Source organism: Numenius arquata, chromosome 15 (assembly GCF_964106895.1).
Source record: "Numenius arquata chromosome 15, bNumArq3.hap1.1, whole genome shotgun sequence".
NCBI lineage: Eukaryota > Metazoa > Chordata > Aves > Charadriiformes > Scolopacidae > Numenius > Numenius arquata.
This window is the reverse complement of record NC_133590.1, coordinates 15,137,664-15,160,198: the sequence shown is the minus strand read 5'-3', so window position 1 is coordinate 15,160,198 and position 22,535 is coordinate 15,137,664.

Here is a 22,535-nt window from a genome sequence, read left to right as displayed (position 1 = left end):
GAGCAGAAATTGGTTCCAAGTTTGTTTTCTGTAACACTGAGGGCATAAATAAGCTATTGTCCTCCGGGAGCATTTCACGTTTGCATTTATACAAAGTTTCCTTCATTTGAATACAGAGGGTATGTCCTACAGGGACTTGACCTTTTTGCTTGGACACTGCTATCCCAAAACCTTCCTATAGAAACTCAGAACCGCTATTTACCTAATGCGGGAGATGAAAACTCAAACTTGTATCAGTTTTTGCTTATTTCAGCTATTCTTGCATATGATTATCTGGAAAGAAATGGTGAACTTCATTTTTCCTTAAATCATTATTACTACTGGCTCCAGGAGCACATCTGATGTTCGCGTTTGAAGATTTGAATAAACAACCAGAAATCCAGATGCAAAACAAAAACTACTGGTGGGAGGGTGAAATGAAAACAGATAAATCTCCTCCCAAAAATACCAGATTTCATATAGACTCTCACTATTTTGCAAAAATATAACAAGGAAGGAGTTCTACAGCTCCAAGCTGAAACACATCATGAACACCAATATGTTTTCTGAGACCTCCAGGAGTTGCTCGAGGCTGAGGATGATCACACCAGCACCGTGACTGCTGCCACCTCCAGAGTCCCATAGCTTCCATTGCATATATTACACACATTTTTTTCCCCCCACAGTGAAGTCCACATACAACACGGTTTAAAAGTCAAGAGGTAGACTTGACTCTCTATGAGCTCTTCTGCTGCCTCAGTCTCTTCCAGTCCTTACAGAGTGGAGAGTTATGCCCAGCTGTTGACACGGACTGTCTATTTTTCCATGAAGAAAACACCCTCTGTGACTTGGTTGCCTTCAAAAGGCTGAAATAACAGAGCTTGTCTTTCAGATGATCTTTCCCTCCAATGCTGGTGGTCGGATAGGCCTACACATATGAATTCAACTATAAACGCCACAGAGCTAGAAATCTATCATCTTAGAAAGGCCTTTTCTTCTTGTGTGCTCTTCTGTTCCACTTGCACTGTGGTTGGAGCTACAGGAGGGACAGAGGCAGGGATGGGACCTGGCAGGCAGGTCCACAAACCAACAACGATGGGAATTGCTCAAGAGACTGACGGGCCACACCAAGAATGACTGTCCGCACTCCAAGGATGTGGCAGAAAATCAAGACCCACTCTCTTGGGTCACTCGTGTTCCTCCATTACATCTCCCTGTGGACTGCAGGAGCATGAAGGGTCCCTACTGCCACCACAACCCCCAGGGAGATCTTTTCAGGGAGGACAGAAACCAAAGGGGTCTAGTTTTAAATACCTCTGACTGTTCTTGTCCTTCAACCAAAAATTCAGGGCCCTCAGGAAGCCAAGACCTCAGAGCTATGGCTGGTTAAGCAGCTTCTAACCAGCTAAACCACAGCTTGGGGGGGAAACCAAAGAGAAGAACTACACTCCAGCCCAGAGACTTCAGAAATGAAATAATAATGTGAATGCTGGAAGCTGAGGACTATTACCAAGTCATCGTAAGCTCCTCCAATTATTACAGGGTTTTTTTTTTATCTTTTAGAGACAATATGCAGAACGTCTGAGTCACTTTTACTGATGGGCAGCAAATACATCTGTGCATTTAAGGAGGGATTTCTCCCTCTCCGTTCCTCCTGTGTTTACTGGAAGCAGAAGCACCTTTCTGTAGCTCCTCTTCTTCAAAGCCTGTGTTTGCCAATGAGATTTTTTCAGTCATGTGGAAAATTCTATAACGATCCTGAAAAACAAATTTTGACAGCAACTCTTACCTCTTCTTTTAGCGGCAATTTCCTGTTCTCTCAAAATTCCATGGCCTAAGCCTCTAAAGGAAACAGCACAAAACCACCACAACATTAGCCCAGACATCTATCCCTGGCAGTGTCTTAATACCATGCAATAATATACTCGGTATCTTCACAATACCACGCATTATTTCACAATATCGGTAAACTTGTCATTTCAAGGGAAACAGAAGAATTGCTGAAACAGGGTCTGCACAGACTAAGTTGGCTCCTGGCTGCTCCTCGTGGGCTACTGGCAACTGAGGTTAACTCAGTGAGAACAGACAATAAATTTGTTCCATTTGTTATACAGAAACATTGTAAAAGGAAAATGAAAACCAGCGGAATCTTTTTTTTTCCTGAAATGCTAACAGTAAACATGTTATTGAAGACATAAACGGAGAGAAGGTATCCCCCAAGAGATGAACCGCGATGAAGTGTAACATCACCCAGACACAGCCCACCCACACGCAGCGCTGCCGGCCAGAAAGTCGTTTTTTCTCTTGTAAAAATAACCCCAGAAAACGCCCTAAACCTGCTAAATTAAACCCAGACAGCATCAAACTGGACTGTTGTGTTGAAGTGCCATTCAAGTGCTTTCCTCCAGGCCGGAGCGAGGGATCCCTGCCCACCCCGAGGCATTCAGTTAACATGAAATAACATATTTTAAAATAAAGCTTTAACAGACATCTAAGGAATAATGACGCCTGGTGTTACTCAAGGGCAAGAGGAGAAACAGTTTGGATTCAGATCTCTGGACCACAAAGCCCTGACATAATTTTAGTCCCCTCCAGGATCCAACACTACAAATGTCCCTCGTTCATTCAGATCCAAGTGGAAGATCTTAAATGGTTTTGGAAAGACTTGACCCTACCTGGCCAAAAGCTCATGGACGGACACTCAAGACGGTCTCAAACAACATCCATCATCTAACCCTATGCTTAATGCAATGCTCCCTATTGCAAAGCTATTTATTTGCATAATTTATTTTCCTTTTTTCCTTTCTGCTTTACCTTCTGGCAGGACACTGACAGCACATTAGCTGGTTTGATTTATGCTGAGAATTAATTTTTGCTGAACTTTTCAGAGGCAGTGGCGCACCATCAGCAGATAACCTGTTCTGGCATTAAGAAAATAACTTGCATCTAAAGGTAAAAAAAATTAAAAAAAATGGGGGGAATCAGATCTTTCCAAAATAAGGAAAGCTAGCTGTCCACTTGGAATTTTCTAACGTTGCTCAGGATATCAGGTCAGAAATATTAAAGTCTATTTCAAAATAAAATGCAGTAGTAGAGTCCCAGAGGCCCAATAACAATATCCTTTCTCCATTGTCCCGACTTTGTTGGAAACAAAGCACACAAATGATTCTAGCGTTCCAGAAACTTTATAAACAGGCAATGCCTCGTTTGCCTGTTCTTCCTACAGAAAGACATGACAGCATAAATATATTCAATACCTGCTTGCATGCCTTGGGAAAAAATAAAGTAAAATGAACAGCCGTCAAACAATCCAGAAGCAACATGGACTATAGGGATTTGCTGCAGGGAAATCTCCTATTTTGGGGCCCAGCAACACCAGGGAATTGCTGCCATAAATATTATCCTTACTCAATTAGTTAACTTTGGTCATAATTAAAATTAACTAAAAAAAACCAAACCCAGGCAACAAAAAACAAACAACAAACCAACCCACAAAACACTGCTGTCCCAACAACACCAAAATTAATTTTACTACAACAATTACCAACCGCCGCCACTTGGTACAGCTTGGATTTGAGTAGGTATTTACCATGACCTAGGTACGAAGCTATTTTAAGGATACAGTATTTCACAAATTCACATTACCAAACAGCACGTGTTGCAATTAAACAAGAGTTTCAGTATTTAAAGACCCTGATCGAAGAGCAGGCACGTGATGCAATTGTTTATGTGTTTCCAGGGAGACCTAAAAAGCTAGAAAACACCTGTTGGTTTTACGAGGTTCCCCTGGGAGATCTCAAATACAGAGTCAGAATTTACACAAATGCCTCTGCGGTTTCTGAGTTTTGTTTCTTTTTGGCCCTGAAAATTAACAGAATCTCTTTAATACTTTTGAAAATGTATTAGCTACTGCTCAACTGCTGCAAATCCCCAAGCAGCAAATTCTGACGTGCCAGCAATTCCCAGCAAATGCAGGAGTTCTGCTGCTGTTTACAGGCTATACCATTTCTGACTACTGATTTTAGATGCTGAAACGACCCACGAAAGTTCCCTTTTCCTTCTACCGGAGATCACAACAATATTTTGAAGCTGCATTTATATTCCTTAGATACAATTCATCAATACACATATAATCAATATTTTAAAAAAATAATAAACTTTCAAAAGACCAATGCTACAAGGCATCTCTAAGGAAAGCATCACACCCTTTTAACCTAATGAGATTAAAAAAGCAATAGCAAACCTCACTTTTGAGAAAGAATAATATATATAAAACACAACCATAAGACCCAGAGCTGATGCCACCAGCCTTGGCTCGGGGAAGAGGGGACCTCTCTACACTCCTGCCATGCTGTTGACAGGATGGAACAAATCAGTGCTGAACGCGGTCATTTTTCCCCCCCTGGAGCTTTGTTGCTTCTGGCCCAAAGGAAAATTCTAGTTTTCTATGCAGGGATGAAGATTGCTGTCAGCACCGTGAATGGGAGGCCGTGAATAGCCGCAGTGTTGGGCGCTGGATGACGAGCGAGCTCCAGAGCCAGTCCGGTTGCCCAACACAATGGGTGTCTGTGGGTCCTCAAGTCAGGGCTGAGCAGCAGCCTACCAGGCATCAACAGATGGACTTGTATCACCTCAGGTGAAAAGTACTCAAAAGAAATACAATGTTTTCTTAAAAATTTCAGCTTTTCTGTTTCATTCTCACATTTTGAAGCAAGCTTCAATAACTAGCATCAAAGCCAGGGAGCGTCCCAAGATGAAAGGCAATCGGGAAATGTGCTCACCTAAATGAGAGCTACAGCCCAGCCAGATTCAATTCATTAGAAAATGAGGGCAGATCTTGCTATAAAAATCATCTTTATAACAAAGTTTTTAATGTACGTAAAGATACATTTGCAAGGTGTTTTCTGGATTCCAGTTGTTATTCAAAGATAAGGCTGGATGGGACTTTGAGTAACCTGGTCTAGTGGGAGGTGTCCCTGCCCAGGGCAGGGGGGTTGGAACCTGATGATGATCTTTAAGGTCCCTCCAACTCTAACCATTCTATGATTCTATGAAAGCAGAAACAGGAAAGCCCACCATCCTCACCAGCTGCAACTTCTGCCCTACACCTGGTTACACCGAGAAGCTGATGACCAGCAGAGTCTGGAACTCACAAGCCCACTTCCACCCATCACACCTGGCCCTTTCTGGTTTTGACCCATCTGCCACTTGACCCTGGCATCACCACAGCCCTCTCTTGAATTCACATTATCTGTTCTCTTCATCACATCTTGCTTTCTTCCCACTCAAACTGTCCATGTACTTTTTCTACCGATACTTTACCAGGTTATCATTGTTTGTATACTAGAAATAACACATTTAAAATATTTTAGTCTATTTGTCTTGCTCTGTTGGCTTTGATAAATTTCTTTTAGTTGTCAGAATCAATCTCTATATACGTATAGACACAAATAGATACATAAAACGTACATTACCCAACACTGGAACTCGACCGGTTAACCTCCCCGTGCTCCCTTCCCTCATCAGAGGGAGGGACAAGGTAGGACAAGTGTCTCAAGACAAGAAGCGCCCTCAGCACAGGGCAGAAGCCCACAGGCTGTCTGAATTATCCCTGCAGAACATCCTCTAACAACTAAAGACAAAGCTTAAGTAAACCAGCCTGCTAGTTTAGGGGCACAGCGCTGGGGAAAGCGTATCATTCCTTGCAGGACAAGCCTTTTAGGTTTGAGAGGGTTTTCTAAGTGTTTTTAAAAGTAAAATGCAACACAAACATTTTCCATGGATGTACCTTTATAAAAGGAGTATCTTCAAAATGATCCTACCACCAATTTTACTAATAGATACCTATTAAGGCGTCCCGCTGTTCTTCCTGTCCCCTTGACCTTGAATCATCAGCCTCTATTTCTTGGCCATAGTAAAACACACCTACAGAGAGCAGTAAATGAGGACACGCCGTTTTCTGTAATACAGCCCAGATACTTGAAAACCACTTGAACCGTGTCAGGCCCTTTCTTTGTGTTCGCTACAAAGATGTTTCCTTTATCAGCCACACGAGGGTTGTTACGGGGTTTTGCATTAGAGGAGAAAGCCCAGGGATGAGGATGGGAACACATCTCTTCACCTCCAGGCAGAGCACACGTATTTTGGGGAAGCAACTGTCACACATCCGAGACACTGATGGCTTCAGAAACATGTTCTGCTTAATAAAAATCAAGCCTGGTGGATCCAATCGGTGATGAGGATATTAATTACTTACACGCCACCAGGGCTGAGAGCAGTGGGACGGAGCCCGGGCAGAGCCTTCCATCAACGCTGTGACAAACTGAATTTCACTGAATTTTTTTAGAGTTGGAAGGGACCATATAGATCATCTAGTCCAACTCCCCTGCTGAAGCAGGATTGCTTAGAGGTATTTGCTCACTGCACGTTGAGCAATACGTGAAAGGAACAAGCAGAAATTCACCAACCTTTCAACACGGCTTTGCATAGTAACATCATTATTTAAGATGTTAAAACCCGACCAAAGCCCTGTTGGACAGATATGAGACTGTATAACAGCACGGGACAACAGCTTCATGCCCAGCTGGAAGAGAAGAGCCTGGAGGTTTTGGAGGAGATTATGTTTAGTAGACGGCACTAAACTTAAAGAGTTTGAAAGATATACAAATTTGGGTATGAAGGCAAAATTAAAAGCGTCTTACAAACCTCCAAAAACTGGTACACAGCTGTGAGTGTGTTTCTAGCTGAGAACTTGACAAAGCACTGCTTTCCCCTCAGTCCCCCCCCCGGCCCCTTGACAGCTGGGCATATTTCTGCAAACCGCCGTCCGGCAGGATAGTTCCTTCCTTTCCCACGCTCCGGGGCCGGTTCCGATTACGGCTCCCAGTGATGGCAGGGTCCCGCGGGGCAGCAGCCGCAGCCCGGCATTTGGAACGAGGTGCCCCGGGGACCAAAGCTCAGGGATGGTCTGTCCCCACATCACACCACATCCCTCCGAAGGGGATAAGCCGTTTCTCTCCAGAGGGGACGGATCTCAGCAGAGCCAGGCTGGAGGGGAACAGCACATTCTTATTTAGCCACCCTGCGAGAAGTCCGAGATGAGCTTTGTCTCCAAAATCACCAAGTCGCTTGTGGGTCCTACCTTGCCCCAAGGGCTAAGGTAAATAAACGCACCATCTCAAAAACAAAAAGATTTTTCTTTTGCTAATCTATTGCTGGAAGAGCAAGCACTACACACCTTCCATTTCACTTTGCAAGCAGGATAATTTCTCCTTTAAAGAAACAAAAATCACAGCCCTCCCCCAGAGGGAATTTTCTAACATAATCTTTTTTTTCCCCTCCTTTCAGCATTTCATAACCGGCCACCTTTAAGTCCAATGTCAATAAAAGTACGCAGAGCAAAACTGCTCTTAAAGAACACCTTCAGCACCAAAGCGTCCCGCGTACTCTTAATGACTTAAACCACGAGGGCTGTAGGGATTACAGGGGCAGGCTGGAGACAAGCCAGCAGCGATCCCCAGGCTCTGTGCCCTCCTCCTCCTGACGGTCCCCGCGTTTCACTTCTCTTTTACACAGTCCCCAAAGAGGAACAGAAGGTACCTCCATTTCCCACAGAGGCTGACGGCTGTGAAAATATCATTTGCAGTGAAATATCAGTCAGAAAGTGTAATGCCCCATAGTTTCCAACTTTGCCAGCAGTACTTTCACACCAGTTTTCTCTCCTGTGATACAGAAGATGCCACAGAGCCTCGGTCACCGCAGGATCTTTGGTTTTTTGCCAATTTATTTTAAAGCAAAACCAACATCAGGAATATAGACATTAGAGCTACTAAAACTGATGTGAAAGAGCCCAGTAGATGAGGAAGGACTGAGCACCCGTCCAAAAAAATCCAAAAGATATTGTGCATAATTAACCTGCTAAAATTTATTACATTTAATATTTAATTATTGAAGATAATACTACCAGAGGAAAAAGCAGTGTGCAGTTCTGCTGGCGGGACAGCAGCAGAGTGGCAGAGCTGAGCCTGGAGATGTTACTGCACACAGAGCCACACCAGACAAAATCTATAGTCTCTTTTGGAAGGCATTACTCTTTCCTTTCAATGAATAAACTGCTAACCAAGGGCCTCTGGAAATGTGAAACACTGTTTACAGAGGGTTCAGTAATTTTTCAAGGAAATTATTCAATTTTCTTCCCCTGAAGATCTTTGTTAAATGAGGCCAAATGTCAAGGGCAAATAGTTTGATCCAGTACAGCAATTCTCAAGCTTTTTCGGTACAAACTACAACTCAATCAACTCATGCATACACAAAACTTCTAAATAACTTCTGCAGTTTGCTAGTTAAATATATTTTAAAAAGGAAAAGTGAGGAATCTGACTGCCAAGAGCTCTCTTGCACATCGTTCTCTATCCCAGGTCACGCTATGTGGTGCTTAGGTGAAACAAAGAGGGATTTACACTGGATTGGGAGCAAGTCTCCTTGAAAAAAATAAATCACACATTATGATAGCACCAATTATCTCAACATCACATCTTCCTAAGTTTGTTTCTAATAGTTTAGACTAAGTAATGCAAATAGGTCATTACTTAAATATAGTTCCCTGTTTCCACCTCTTCCTTTCCTCCCCGCCTTCCCAGAAATATTTAAGTCATTAAAACTTCCTCTCCTCCCAGTTCTGCCGGGAAGCGGCGAGGTGCTGGAGGTGGGAGGTTAGCCTGTGAAAAACAGATTAGAATTAAGTGTTGTATCTGTGGCCTTGAAATGTGCCCTCAGCTGCGTTTTTAATTTGGCTTTTCAAGATTGATCAGCACACGTGTAATTTAAAAGCAATTTGAAGCAGCAAGCTAGGTAGTTTGGCTTAAAATTAATGAGCCTTTGACAACTGCAAACAAAATGATAACGTAAATCCATTTAAACTCATCCCTGTATTTAACAGGAAAAGCATATATCATTTTAACTTGGTTTTATAAAAGCTTTTCTTCTGCAATACAAAAGCTATTTTACCACGATCTTGCCTTCAGTAGCAATTTGCAAACTTTGCCCAATTGTGTAAGATCTGTAGGAAGACAAGTAGCAGATAAATTAATATTGTTGAGTAATTAAAGTGACATGGTGCAGTATGATCAAATGCATTCACGAAACCCAAAATGTAAATTTAAAAAACTCGGAAAGTATCTGAGACATCAAAACCCGTAGAACACGGGATGTAAACATTATTCATTGCGTGTTTAAATCAATAGGCTACTATTCATGGAAAAGCACGGCACCAAAGCTCAAGCAATATACAGCACACTACAGCAGAAACTAAGGCTAGCGATGGAAAGGAAAATAATGATCAAAGGATGAGCAAAGACGACAAGATTAAAGGGCAAAAGACAATAAAAACTGAATTTACTAAAAGATGTAGTAAGCAAGGTGAAGGATTAATAGTCATAGTTGCATTGGACGAAGGTTGGTTTTGTTTGCTTATTTATTCTTTAATTTGCACAACTAGTTTGGAATTCATTTGAGAAACAGCTACAGGTAAAGAAATCGGCATGTTCAGCAATAAAATCCATTAAGAAAATAAAATAATTTTAAGTACACTTTGAAAGGTCCACACTCTTACAGGAAGTCTAAAAATTGTAGCTGAAGCGCACTCAGAGCGAGAGAAGACCTAGCACTTCTCAGGCAAGTCAGAGATGGTAAATTCTCTGCAGATTTTACACACAGATGTGCTTACAAACTGCCACATTATACCAAAACTAAATTAAAAGACAGAAAGGTTGGCTGAGAAGTGAATTGCCCCTCTAAGAAACACATTAAAATGCATCCCGTGCGGCAGCAAAAACTGCTCTGAAGCTAAAGAATTACAGCTCTTGGTAAGGAAATATTGACGGATCCTTTATCAAATACACCGACAAGAGGAGGGTCTTCAACCACAAATTCTCATCATTGTCTTCAAGTCGTGATTACATGGGCTTTCTCTCCTTGGTCAAAGAGCGCTGCTGATAAAAATCTTCATTAAAAGAACCAAGAGAGATAAAAAATTATGGAAGCAAATGCCAAGATAAAAAAAGGCATGGCACGAACCTCATGGAGCACAGTCCCACCCTTGGGCATACACAGACAGGACACCAACAGACCATGGGACACCATGACCTTCAGGTGGCAGGACCTCAAGCCAGGGAAGTCCTAGCTCTATACAACCAACCAAAACCTGTTCTGGCCTCATTACAGTCCACATCACACCATGTCCACAGGAAAGTGATGTTTAAAAGCATCGTGCTCCCGTACTTCATCTCAGTCTTTGGTTACGCTGGATGACAATCAACTCTGCTGGTCTTCAGTCAGTCTCTTGCAAGGGGCACCGTCGTGGACTACAACAGCGCTCCTTTTTATCTAAACTTGCTTTAAAGGTTATTTCAGATGAAAGAGATATTGATTTTACTGAAGAGGAAGAAAACTCAAGAACCACAACAATTAAAGAAAAAAACCCAACCATCAGGAAACCTGAAACCCATCGGTCTCAGGAGAGTAAGAGCTTGTCATGAATGCGTAGTTGCATATTTAATCCTGAGTTATTTTATAATGCCTCCAGAGCAACAAAACCAAGAAGCAGGAGGAGACCTCTTAGTTCATCTAATTCCCTTGCTTTGGCAGAAGAGTTAATCCTCCAGCTTATCTAATTACTGTGTCCTGATCTTTTTAAAGTGAGATGAGTAACACACTTTTCGCTTGCTTCCGTCGTAAATCTCCCGCTATTTGCTTTTTCTCTTACAAATTCACAGTACTATTGACCCAAAGCCTTTTCGAGACTGCGTTCTTCCTGCTGATCCTTGATGTCACTGCATCCTTGTTTGTGTGCGTTATCTTTGGGGAACAGCAGGGCGGTTGGTACAGCTCCATCCAGCTGCTGGGGCATCCCGGCTCTCCCACATAAAAGAGCTGCCTCTTCTCAACAGCAATAATCCAAAACCTCCCACTTCTATCACTCCTGTAGGCTTTTTTTATTTGTACCTCATCACAGCTCTACCTGATTTACAGTTTTGTTTTCTGGCTTTACCTGCTGAGATCTCTCATTCTTACTGAAAATTACTTTAAATTGGAAAAAGAAAATCTCACATAACCTAAGTTTTCAGGACTGAGCACTTTTTCCTTTTTATAGCGGGGGGTGAAAGGGATAGAAAAACCCACGACTGACTCATGCCACATTTTCTAGTGACAACAAGCTGCCATTGCAAGCATCAAACTACCCCAACAAATTTCTTCCCAGTTTTATTTTCTCCTTTAGCTGGGAAACGCCTTTGAACACAGATACATCACTGCAGCCTGGGCAAGCACCAGATCTTTTTACTTTGCCTCTTCAACGGTGAGTCAGGAATCAAAGGAAAAAGGGCATTTTTAGGGCATGGTTTGAGAGGAGGTGTACTCGGTGAGCAGAGGATGGGGCTGGGCAGAGGTAGGGCAAGGGTTCCCATCTGTCTGCTTCAGGTGCCAGGACCAGGAGGACAGAAAAAGGCAGTCCTTAATGCTACACTTGTTCAGGGAGCTCTTTCACTGGAGATAATCAGTTGGCTGGCTTGCTTAGGAAGAAAAAAAAAATCTAAGCACACTGCAATCGAAATACAGTCCAACAGCATCACCCTCTCCCATCAGTAAATCTCCCCTTTATTATTCCGTTTCCCAAAGGCGTCCTCTGAAGACAACACAGAAGAATTTGGCAGGCAAAAGGATATCGCTGATGGAATTATTATACCTGCAGTAAGTCAACTGAATTAAAAAGCACAACGCTGTGCACATGCCTTAAAAATATGTTCGATGTTGTGAATAACTCAAAAATAAATCCTGTACAAATACTTCAATAAATTCCTGCTGCTGAGTTTCTCCTAATCTTGGTCTTATCAGTATCTCATTTCAGCTCTAGCTTACACGAGTTTTCCACTCTGTTGTATTTAAAAGATACCTACATTTCAGGAAAAAGTTTGGAATAAATACAGGCACTTTTTTAATTTAAATATTAAACCTTATAGCATTTGGGTTTATAAAACATATATTGTTATCGGACAGGACAAAGACTACACCTGGATGAAACCTCGTGCGTAAGGGCATAGGCGATGGGAAAAAGAGATAAGATTACAGTTAAAAAGGATGCAAAAAGCCCTGCAGAGAGCAGCCTGGTGGTTACAGCCGCTTTTCATTCAGCTTAAGTTCTGCTGCATCACACCACAAATCAGTTAAAGCAATATCTGAATCATCCCCTAAGACAGCTCTCAACCCATAAAACGAGCATCACATACAGGGTCCCCATAAACGATGCTCCACAAAGAATACGCAGTTCAGAACTCTTTAATAATGCATCAATTCAATTTACAATACTTTCGATTATGGGGCACCAAATTATATTTTAGGTTACAGTGGTATCGTGCTGTCATTAATATTGTATCAAGAGATCAATAATGAAATGCCTATCAAGAAACAAAGCCCTGCTCACCGCAGGCATCACGACGGCAGCCCCCAGGTTTGGCTCCTCTGTTGCTGCTTCCCAGGCATCTCCCCGTTTTCTTGCCAACTGCTTTTGCTGAGAAATTTTCAGGGTACTTCCAGATACAGAGTCATTCACCTTAATGTTTCTGTATAAAGGCAATTTTTTTCCACTAAAGCATCTTCATTCATTACTGATGGCCTTCAAGTGCTCTGATACAACCTTCAGACACAGGATCTCCACCTTGGTGCTAAGCCCTACAATAAATCTATGCTGAAGAGTATCTTGGGAACAGAGACTGAAATACAGTATCACATTCACAAAATGACACTATCGTTCAAAGGACGTACAAACAATCCTCGGGTTCTCCGTATAACTGAACAATTTGTCCTGCAGAACCTCCCACTCCCTCAGTGAGCAGGACGGACTGTGTTCACATCACTAAGGCAAACATTCACTATTCCTTTTTATCTTTCTGGTTTTCATCCTACACACCATTCAGCACTTGCCTCAGATCTTTTTTGTTCTTTGCTACACTACAACTGACCTGCTCCGAAATCTTGATGAACACATTAACGGGACATCATCAAAAATATAAACACCTTATTGATAACGTGTGTAGCTGACTTCTCAGAAGACACCAAGGACAGCTGTGACAGGAGTTGCAGTTTATCAACCTACGTCCACCCATTTTTCTTCATGTAACCTCTTAAATGAAAGGGGAAAAGGCCACCAAGTACATATCGAAGTACTCCTACCATGAGCATGCTCTAAAACTAGATCAGTCAATAACACAGCTCTGCAGGTCCATAAATGAATGGCTCAAAAAAAAAAAAAACCAACCCAATTTATGGCACAACTTGTCTTATAGAAGCATTAAAAAGCACATGGCAGGCATGGCGCAAGGCAGGTGCCTTGCAGTCAACAAACTTAATTAATGAGAGCGGGTTTTCAATAATGAAGCACACAGTGTCCCACAAGAAAGACCCCAAGAAGAATATGAACTTCAAGATGCCCATAAGCCACCGCTGTCACCTCCCAGTGGGGAATATTAAAGAGCCCACACGAGGGCCACGGCTCTGCCCATCCCCTGCTTCAGCCCCATGAGAACCTGCCTGGAAGAGGAAGGTCTTACACAGACCTCGAACCATCATCTTCCAGCTTCCCATAATTTCAGCCCCACACGGTGCGTTTCCGACATCGCCCAGGCTGAATAATCCAGGAATGCAACGGGGGGAGGAAAATAAACCCAAGCAAAACAGGGATTCAAGACAGCTGTTCTGGCAGAGAGCCCTCAGCTCACACAGATGAAAAAACCTGATTAAGCTAGATAACAGATAGATAAACATAAACATATCAAGTGGGAAAGGGGAAAGAAAGCGAGATACAAAAGCCAACTAGGACCCAAATGTGCCAAAATTATCATCTTCCCACCTGCACTTCACAGGCTGAGGATAAATTACTGTAATCCAAACAGCAGTGTCTCACTCATTCGAGGGATATGAGGATGGCTGGGTTTATTAAAGGTGTCCAGGGCACAGGAAGCTTTTAAATGAGGAATTCAGGTTTTATCTTTTACTTGGAAGAATATATTAAATGCATTTGAGGAATAGAGTGTGCCAGCCACAGCCCAGCCAGCAAGGGTGGCTGGTGTAACACAGCTCCTCTGTAATTCTTTTATTTGTCAGCAAAAACAGAGCAAATTAAAGCAATCAAACGCTACACCCACACCATTTTTGTTTCTCACATTATTTTCTCTCCTTTCTTCTCCCGCATTTCTAAAACACCTGATTTTTGTCACTTGAGAAAACAAACCGTTTTTAGCTTACCTCCCTTCACTCCCCCTCACGCAGAGCCCCCGTACCTGATGTTGGCATCCGCTCCTCTCCGAGACCTCTGCCAGGGGTCCCCGCTTGTCCCCCTCCACCCTCACCCCCATTCCCTCTGGGGCCACAAATGCCACCCCCAGCACAAAGGGTGCCCACAAGCCCCCAACACCATCAACGCTAATTAGAGACCATTACCCTCCACTGACATCAAGTTTCCAGCTGAATATCATTAATTTTCATCAAAAGCTACTTTTGTCTGTTTGTTTTTACAGGCCCCAAAGCACAACATACACAGAAGCTAAGTTTGCCGTACACATCATAAATATTTTTCAGTTCTCAGCCTCTTTATTTCTACTTGCCAAGTTTTCTCATAAAGCTTATAAAATCTTAGGGCAAAAAAAAAAAAAGCTTGATAAGCGATGTAATTTCTTTTAACTCAGCAGTCGCTACCCCATACAAATCAGGCACAGGCAGTGGTTTAGCAGCTACGCAGCTGATCATGCAGCAAATCACCTCATTCTATGGAAATAAGCCACAAGGAGAGGAACCTCACAGAAAAACTGAAAAAAATAAGATACCCTTTCCCGATTAAAAAAAACACTGTTCAATCTCACAGCAGATATCCATAACCCACGATTAAAGCACAAAAAAAAAAATAATCCAATGGTGGGAGACAGTTAAAAGTTGTCTTTACATTGTCTCTGAGAGGTTCATCATTATTTTTCCCAGTATTTTAAACAAAACCATAACGGGACACACACAGACACAATACTTTTAGTTTTGGAAGGAATAAATTCATTTTTTTTTCCATGAAAGCCTCATTTGATTGCTCCCTGTCAGTAGTCTGTATAAGGAAAATAAGAAGTTTTTTACCAGCTGCAGGATTTACACCTACCTTCACACACCCAGCTGCTTTCCTTGTCAGCGACTCTGGGCTCCCCCAAGCCTCGCCGTGTCCAACTTCGGCAGAGCCACCGGAGAGAGCACCAAGGCCACCCGGGCAGCAGCACCGACACCGGTTCCCCTGTGACCCGGTGGCAAAATCACAGCATTTGCTGGGGCACCGCACTGTCGGTGGCGTGAACCAGCCGGCCAGCACCACGGGAAACCAATAAACGGCACAAATGGAAGCATAAGGGGTTTTAAACATCGCTAATCTTGCCCAAAGGAGAGGAAGAGAGTTTGTACACAGCCATGTCACCCCTCGGTTGTTGGTCCAAACGCTGTATATACCCACAGCCCTGCTCACCTCAGGAAGAGCTGGATGAAAACAGTGTGGATGCCCCAAAAGGAGATAAATGGCTTTTTAGAGCTGTACTTCCCACGCTGGCCCCATCCCGGGGGCCGGGGAAGCTCCTGGAAGCCGAGACACGGCGCGTCCCAGCCGGGAGATGAGGTACCAGGGATGCTGCCAGCGGGCGCGACGCTGGCCCCGATGCTCTCATCGCCCTGAGACCCAGCCTGGGGTAACACTCCCCCGGGGAGAGGGACACCCGAGATACGAGGGTCCCCTCCGCCCTCTCGGCTCCCACGGCCCCTCCCTGGGGGTAATTCCCGAGGGTGGGCATCCCGCGGAAAAGGGGACACGCGTGTCCCCGCCCGCCTCGGGGGGACCGCGGAGGCAGCGCGGCCCCGGGCAGCAGCACGCAAAACGCCGGTGCCTTCCCAAGGCGGACCTGGCGGGGGGGGGACGGCCCGGCCTCCCGAGGGGGCCCGAAGGGCATCGCCCGGCCGCCCCTCCGCGCCCGGGGATGGGGACGGGGTTGCCCCGCGGCGAGAAGCCCCCCCCCACCGGCACCTGCCGCAGCATCCCCGCCGCCCCCAGCCCGCTGCCCGGTGGGTCCTTCCCTCCTTTTCCCCCTTTCCCCATTTCCTCCCTCCCTCCGTCCTGCCTTCCCTCCATCCCTCCGGGCTTCGCTCACCTCGCCGGCTCCGGCGGCGGCGGCTCCGCGGGGCCCCCGCGGGCGCGGCCGGCCGCGGGACGCCCAGGCGGTCTCCGGCCCGAGGCGGCGGGCAGAGGCGGCGGCAGCCAGGCAGGAAATTTCCCTTCGCCGCCTCCTCCTCCTCCTCCTCCTCCTCCTCCTCCCCCCGCGGCCGCGGCGCGGAGCCGCCTGGTGGACACCGCCCGCATCACCCCAGCTCCCTCCTGCTGAAAAGGATTCGGCCACGGGGTGAGGAGCCTCAGCGCCAGTTTGCCGACAACTCCGAGCTGTGTGGTGGGGTCACCACGCTGGAGGGGAGGGATGCCATCCAGAGGGACCCGGACAGGCTGGACCGTGCCAACCTCATGAAGTTCAACAAGGTCAAGTGCAAGGTCCTGCACCTAGGTCAGGGCAATCCCAGGCACAAATCCCGGCTGGGGGGAGAATGGATGGAGAGCAGCCCTGAGGAGAAGGGCTTGGGGGTGTTGGTGGATGAGAAGCTCAACACGAGCGGGGAACGTGCGCTGGCAGCCCAGAAAGCCCCCCACATCCCGGGCTTCGTCAAAAGAAGTGTGGCCAGCAGGGCGAGGGAGGGGATTCTGCCCCTCTGCTCTGCTCTGGTGAGACCCCCACCCACAGTGCTGCCTCCAGCTCTGGGGCCACCACCATCAGAACGACATGGACCTGTTGGAGCAGGGCCAGAAGAGGCCACAGAGATGCTCCAAGGGCTGGAGCCTCTGCTGTGAGGACAGGCTGAGCGAGTTGGGGGGGTTCAGCCTGGAGAAGAGAAGGCTCCGGGGGGACCTTAAAGCCCCTTCCAGTCCCTAAGGGGTCTCCAGGAGAGATGGGGGACTCTCGATCAGGGAGGGGAGCCACAGGACAAGATGGAATGGTTTTAAACTGAAAGAGGGGAGATTGAGCTGAGATCTGGGGAAGAACTTCTTTGCTGTGAGGGTGGTGAGAGCCTGGCCCAGGTTGCCCAGAGAAGCTGTGGCTGCCCCATCCCTGGAGGGGTTCAAGGCCAGGTTGGAGGGGGCTTGGAGCAACCTGGTCTGGTGGGAGGTGTCCCTGCCCAGGGCAAGGGGTGGGACTGGATGGTCTTTAGGGTCCCATCCAACCCAAACCATTCTATGAGTTACAGTGTGCTAACATCAAAGCTTCAATCAGGGCTTCGGCTCCACTGCCTGACATGGGCACAATTCCTATACCAGCCAAAATTCCAACAAGCAGACCTGCTATGGGGCCATGTTGGAAGTGCCTTCTATCTTCCTACACTTTGCAGAGGCAGCGCTGAGGATGGGCAGGAGCACGAGGGCTGGGCGTTTGACAGTGCCCAGTGCTCCTTGGGCGTCAAGTGTGAGGTTGGGCATCCACCTTTCCCAAGACCCCTGGTGTGACAGAGCTTGGAGGGATCAGAGAGTCCCCTGTTGGGATCGGACAGCTTCCCGGGATCCTTTCCCTTCCTCCACACCCAACCATTAACCTGCCACTTCTCCTCTGGAGCTGGGGTGGAATGGACAAGTCCAAGGCCTTTTGCACCCACTTTCCCCTCCAAGAAACCTCTGCAGCAGCTCGGGCTGCCCGGGGCTGATGAATCAAGACGGTGAAATCCAGAATAGAAACGTCAGGCTGAAAAGTAGGACAGGGAGGAGGGGATTACTGAAGGAAAGGCAAGAACCAGGGAGTCTGAAGGCACATCTTGCTTTCTTTTGTCTCCACTCCCTAGGATACCACCTCCCGCAAAAGAAGAAAGTCTCTCTGCAGAAGAAATCTCTCCTCCAGGAGGACCTCGCGTATATATCACTTTCAAAAACCCATATCCGTGCACACCATATTTATTTTAAGTGTACCAAAGGATGTCAGACAATTAGGGATTGTACAAAAAGACCATCGAAACAAAATATTAGAACATCTGTGAATATTTGTGTCTTCTGCGGGAAACTCAATCAGAGCCTAATTATGTCCCTTTGGCATCGTGTTGACTAGGAAACAGCAATTTAATAGGACGCTAAATTTTTTTCAGCAGACATGGCAGTGCAAATGGGCACAGCACCAGGAAGGCGTTTGATTTTAATGAACATGTTTGTAGATCAAATGACTGCAAGTCAGCAATTTTCTCACTGGTAACCGTTTGCAAGAAACTGTATATTAATTTAAATGACTGCTTATATGCAAGCAATAAAATAAATGGAGTTATTATACATGTTGGATAAAATTACCACGTTTTCTATTAGTGCAGAAATTAAAAGTTCTGTTATACCATGGCTCCAAAATTAACTAGTCGTGAGAAAGAAATGCGAAGCCAAAGTTGTACAATAAAGAACCAAAGAAAAGGCACGTTATAGTTATTAATACATTATTTGGAGGAAAGAGATTTTCTGTAGGTAAGGGGAATGTTTAAATAGATTGTACAATTGTGAAATAAAGTTATAAAAGAAACTTCATCCAATCTTCCTTGCTCTAGTGCCCTACACTCAAGCTGCTGTGTCTTAGACGCACTAACGAGCTGGAGCCAATGGGAGCGAGGGAGCCTGAGGCTGATTTTGTCTTCAGTTCCTTGCTAGAGAAAAACAATGTAGTATGATGTTCCCTGATATAGTGCTTTATCCAAAAAAAAAAAAATACTAGACTAGCACTTCACAAAGTCTGGGAGCTGGGAATCTGAAGAACGGAGCCTCTTTAACCCCATTTCTAGTTCTCTCCAGACAAGGTCTGAAGAGAATTTATGCTGTTAAGGAAGGAGAGAGGATCAAAAATGAAGCTGCTGTGGCATTTGAAGCAATTTAGCTGCATTGACAGAGCTTACTTGTTTCACCAGAAAATAAATTTAAGAAAGTGGAAGACTGAAACTCTGTAGCAAAAAATAAGTTAATAACGGGTAGATGTCCATGTGTTTAGCTCAATAGAGCTCAAACAGCGGCTTTTCTTTGCGCGCCTCACAGTCCACTGGTCATCTGTCTATTCCCCTCTTTCCATCACAAATCAAATACGTTCTCAGCAATGTCAGCTCTTTGGCAGCCGTTTCACCCTTGCTTCCAATTTGCCGGAGGAGCCGGAGGATCTCCAACAGCTTCCGGCAGGACCCAGCACCTGCATCCCCTGTTTCACACTCTGGAGGTAACATTATTCCAGTAGAAGTGGTGGAAACTTTCCCATGAGCAATTATAGTCATTTTGCTTGGACTCTGTTAGGAAAAGTATCTTTTCTCCTTCAAGCTTAAGAAAGATACGGTAGGAAATAGGCAATAGTTAAACACCAAAAATTTATTTCAGATATTCCAGCATGATAGCGAGCCTGATAGCACCAAGTAAGATAAAATTGTGTTCCCTGCTTTCTGTAAAGACAATAATGCACAACCTCAGCCTCAAGAGAAAGGTTTTCAAGGAGGAGCATCTATAGTCTTATTAAAATATACGATACCGAGTGTAATCCTACCACTTTCCCTCACTTAGTCAAAAGCTCTCCAAATATCCACCGGGCTTCCGCATGTACTGAGAAATGACCACGACACCCTTGGTAGCAACACATTAGATCTGTCCCTCTGCTGATACACTGGAACACAAACTGTAAATGTGCCGAAGAAGTTAGAAAATCAGAGGCAGCACAGGAAATAACAGATACAGACACGTGATTTCTGTAACTGAAAAAGTATCTCAGCCTAAAAATACAGGAAAAGCTCTTTAAAGTACAGATAATTGGGCAAAGGCATGAGAATGTGTAACATCCCAGCGGTAGCTAATTTAATGACTTCAAAGAGGTATTTGTCTAAGATTTTTACATTTGGAATCTAAAATTATGAGTATCTAGGAATATATTTAAGTATTCAAGACTACATATCTTTATAATTGTTACAGAAATTGCAGTAAATGAAAGCCTGCCCTGCCGGCTCTTCTCTCCATCTCCACCTCCAGGGTTCATTCTAGAGGTTACAAGCCTTGATGCAGCTTCAAAGCCACATTTTATTAAATTGAAATTACTGCAAAGGCTCTATTACAGGGCCAGAAGGGTTTTTTCCCCCCACTCTTCAATGAACTGTACTTGACCACTCAACTTGCACTATTCAGTCATGAACGACAGCAACTTTTTAAGTCCTAAACACATTATTTTAATTATTTTAAATAATATTTATTTATATTATTATTTATATTTATTTTTAAAATATTATTTAAATATGATAATAAAACAAATTCATATATTATTATATATTATATTAATATATAGATTTTAATTATTAAATAAATTAATTAATTAAATTTAACAGGACAAACTAGGAGTCAGACACTTGGTGAGCTGCTACCGAGGACCAGCTCTCCTTCACCTGCCTTGGCATGTGTTGGGTGAGAAGTTTTAGTAGATAAACTTTCCAATGGAAGAATTCATTTCTTATCAAAACTTAATGCTGACTAATTTCTTAATCTCAAAATCTTTGAGAAAAGGCAACTTGAAGGGCTGTCCCTGCAGCCTTCACACAAGGCAAGTGGTGCTCCCGTTTGGGCAAGGAGCCCTTGTGGCAAGGGGAGAAGATGCTGAATGTGGCTTTTCCTCCTCTACCAAGATCAGGCCTATTTGGCCATCAACTTTTCAGGCATCTGAGTACAAAACACAGTTGTATTGTCCATATATCCTGGAGTAGCCCAGATTGTGTCTCAAGGAGAGACCCCAGGTAGCTTACTCAAGTGGTAGAACCGAGGAACGCAGCAGGCAATCATTTTAATATAGGGATTTTCCTCATCACCTTTGCTTTGGTACCACAGTGATGGCTTTTGGATCTTCCACTTTTTCTTCTTTCAAGCTGGAACCCACCAGCCGCTGTTCCTGCTGACTGCCCGTGGGAGGGGATGCTGCTCTGGAGGGGCTGGGGGCAGCGCAATATTCTGGCCATCACTCCAATACTTCCCAATCTGCTCCCACGTCAGAGCTCAGGAATCAATAACTATCCAGCGATGGAGTTCTCAGCTGAGGAGATTTAGTCACTTTCTGGGAAGAAATCCAAACAACATTTAAAACGTGTTTGGGGTTTGGTTTTTTGTTTTTTTTTCAATAGTGCTGTAAAAAAGGTCAGAGCAAGAGAAGAATGAAATCAGAAGTTGGAGTAGTACAAATCCACCACACGAGGTATGGATGGACACACAAAAAGTGTTGTGATCCCATCCCTCTCACTTTCCCAAACAGCTGTTGCAATAATTTTGCAGTTCAGTTGAGCTTCAAAACTTTTCATCTGGAGCTACAATAAAATTCATGATGCTTTATCCGATTTCCCTCGCCCCATCCAAAAGGCATAAACAAACTCCTGTTTCTGTCACCTCTCAGAACGCTGGCTGCAAAGCGAGCAGAGGAAAAAAAAGTTAATCTCATATTCTATTATACATTTACAATAATGTGTTTCAATTACGATTTATCTATCTTAGAAGAGGTAGAGGCATCATTGGTAATGCACAACCTGACCCTGCAATGCTCAGCATCCATCTGCCTCGCAGGGAGCTTTATCGACTCCTTTTGGGGCCAAGTGCAGCTCAAGGATCTTGCCATCTCAGATGCTGAGCTTCTCTACGATTAGACGGGGAAAACGGAAAATAAAAAGGATGTGAAAACTGTGTGTGACGTACCAGGGTGTACCACCAAGGTGGTGTCCAAGGAAAATCACAAAAATCAGTGCAATTGTCTGCCAACCACACTGCTAAATCATCTTACCGCCTATCAATTATTTTTTAATTGAATGACTTTAAGTAAATATAGAAATTTTTTAAACCACTAGTAAAAGTCACTAAACATCTGCAGTTGGAGCAGAACAGAAAATAATTTGCAGTGGCTTCACCGCTTCACCTTGAATTTCCCCGGCTGCTGCTGAGCGCACGTACCTGGGAGTGAGCTGGGAGCGAGCCCACGGACCCCGCCTGCATGGCCAGGAGAGGCATCCCTCAGGGGATGATGACATCCCTCCGGAGATGGCATGGCATCCATCCAGAGCTGTGGGCAAAGGAACAAACCACCTTGTGATTTTTATATATTTTTTTTTACTTTTTCGTAACATAATAAAATAAATGTATTTGAAATGTTTGCAAATAAGAGCTTTACTTTTATATTTTTACATATCTGGTTGCTTAAAGCAAACTGACTTGTACATAAACAGAAGTGAAACACTCACATAATCTACCCTTAAAAATACAATGTGATATGTAATTTTATGTAGTAAAGGCTTCCAAATCTCTGTCTGCCTGATTCATAGCAAATTACTTTGATTTTTCTGTTTGACTGGTGCGCGGGGCTGAGTCGGTGTTATTGGGGGCAGAGCCCATAAGATGCTGATCAGGAAACATTTTCCCTGAGTTGGAGGAAACC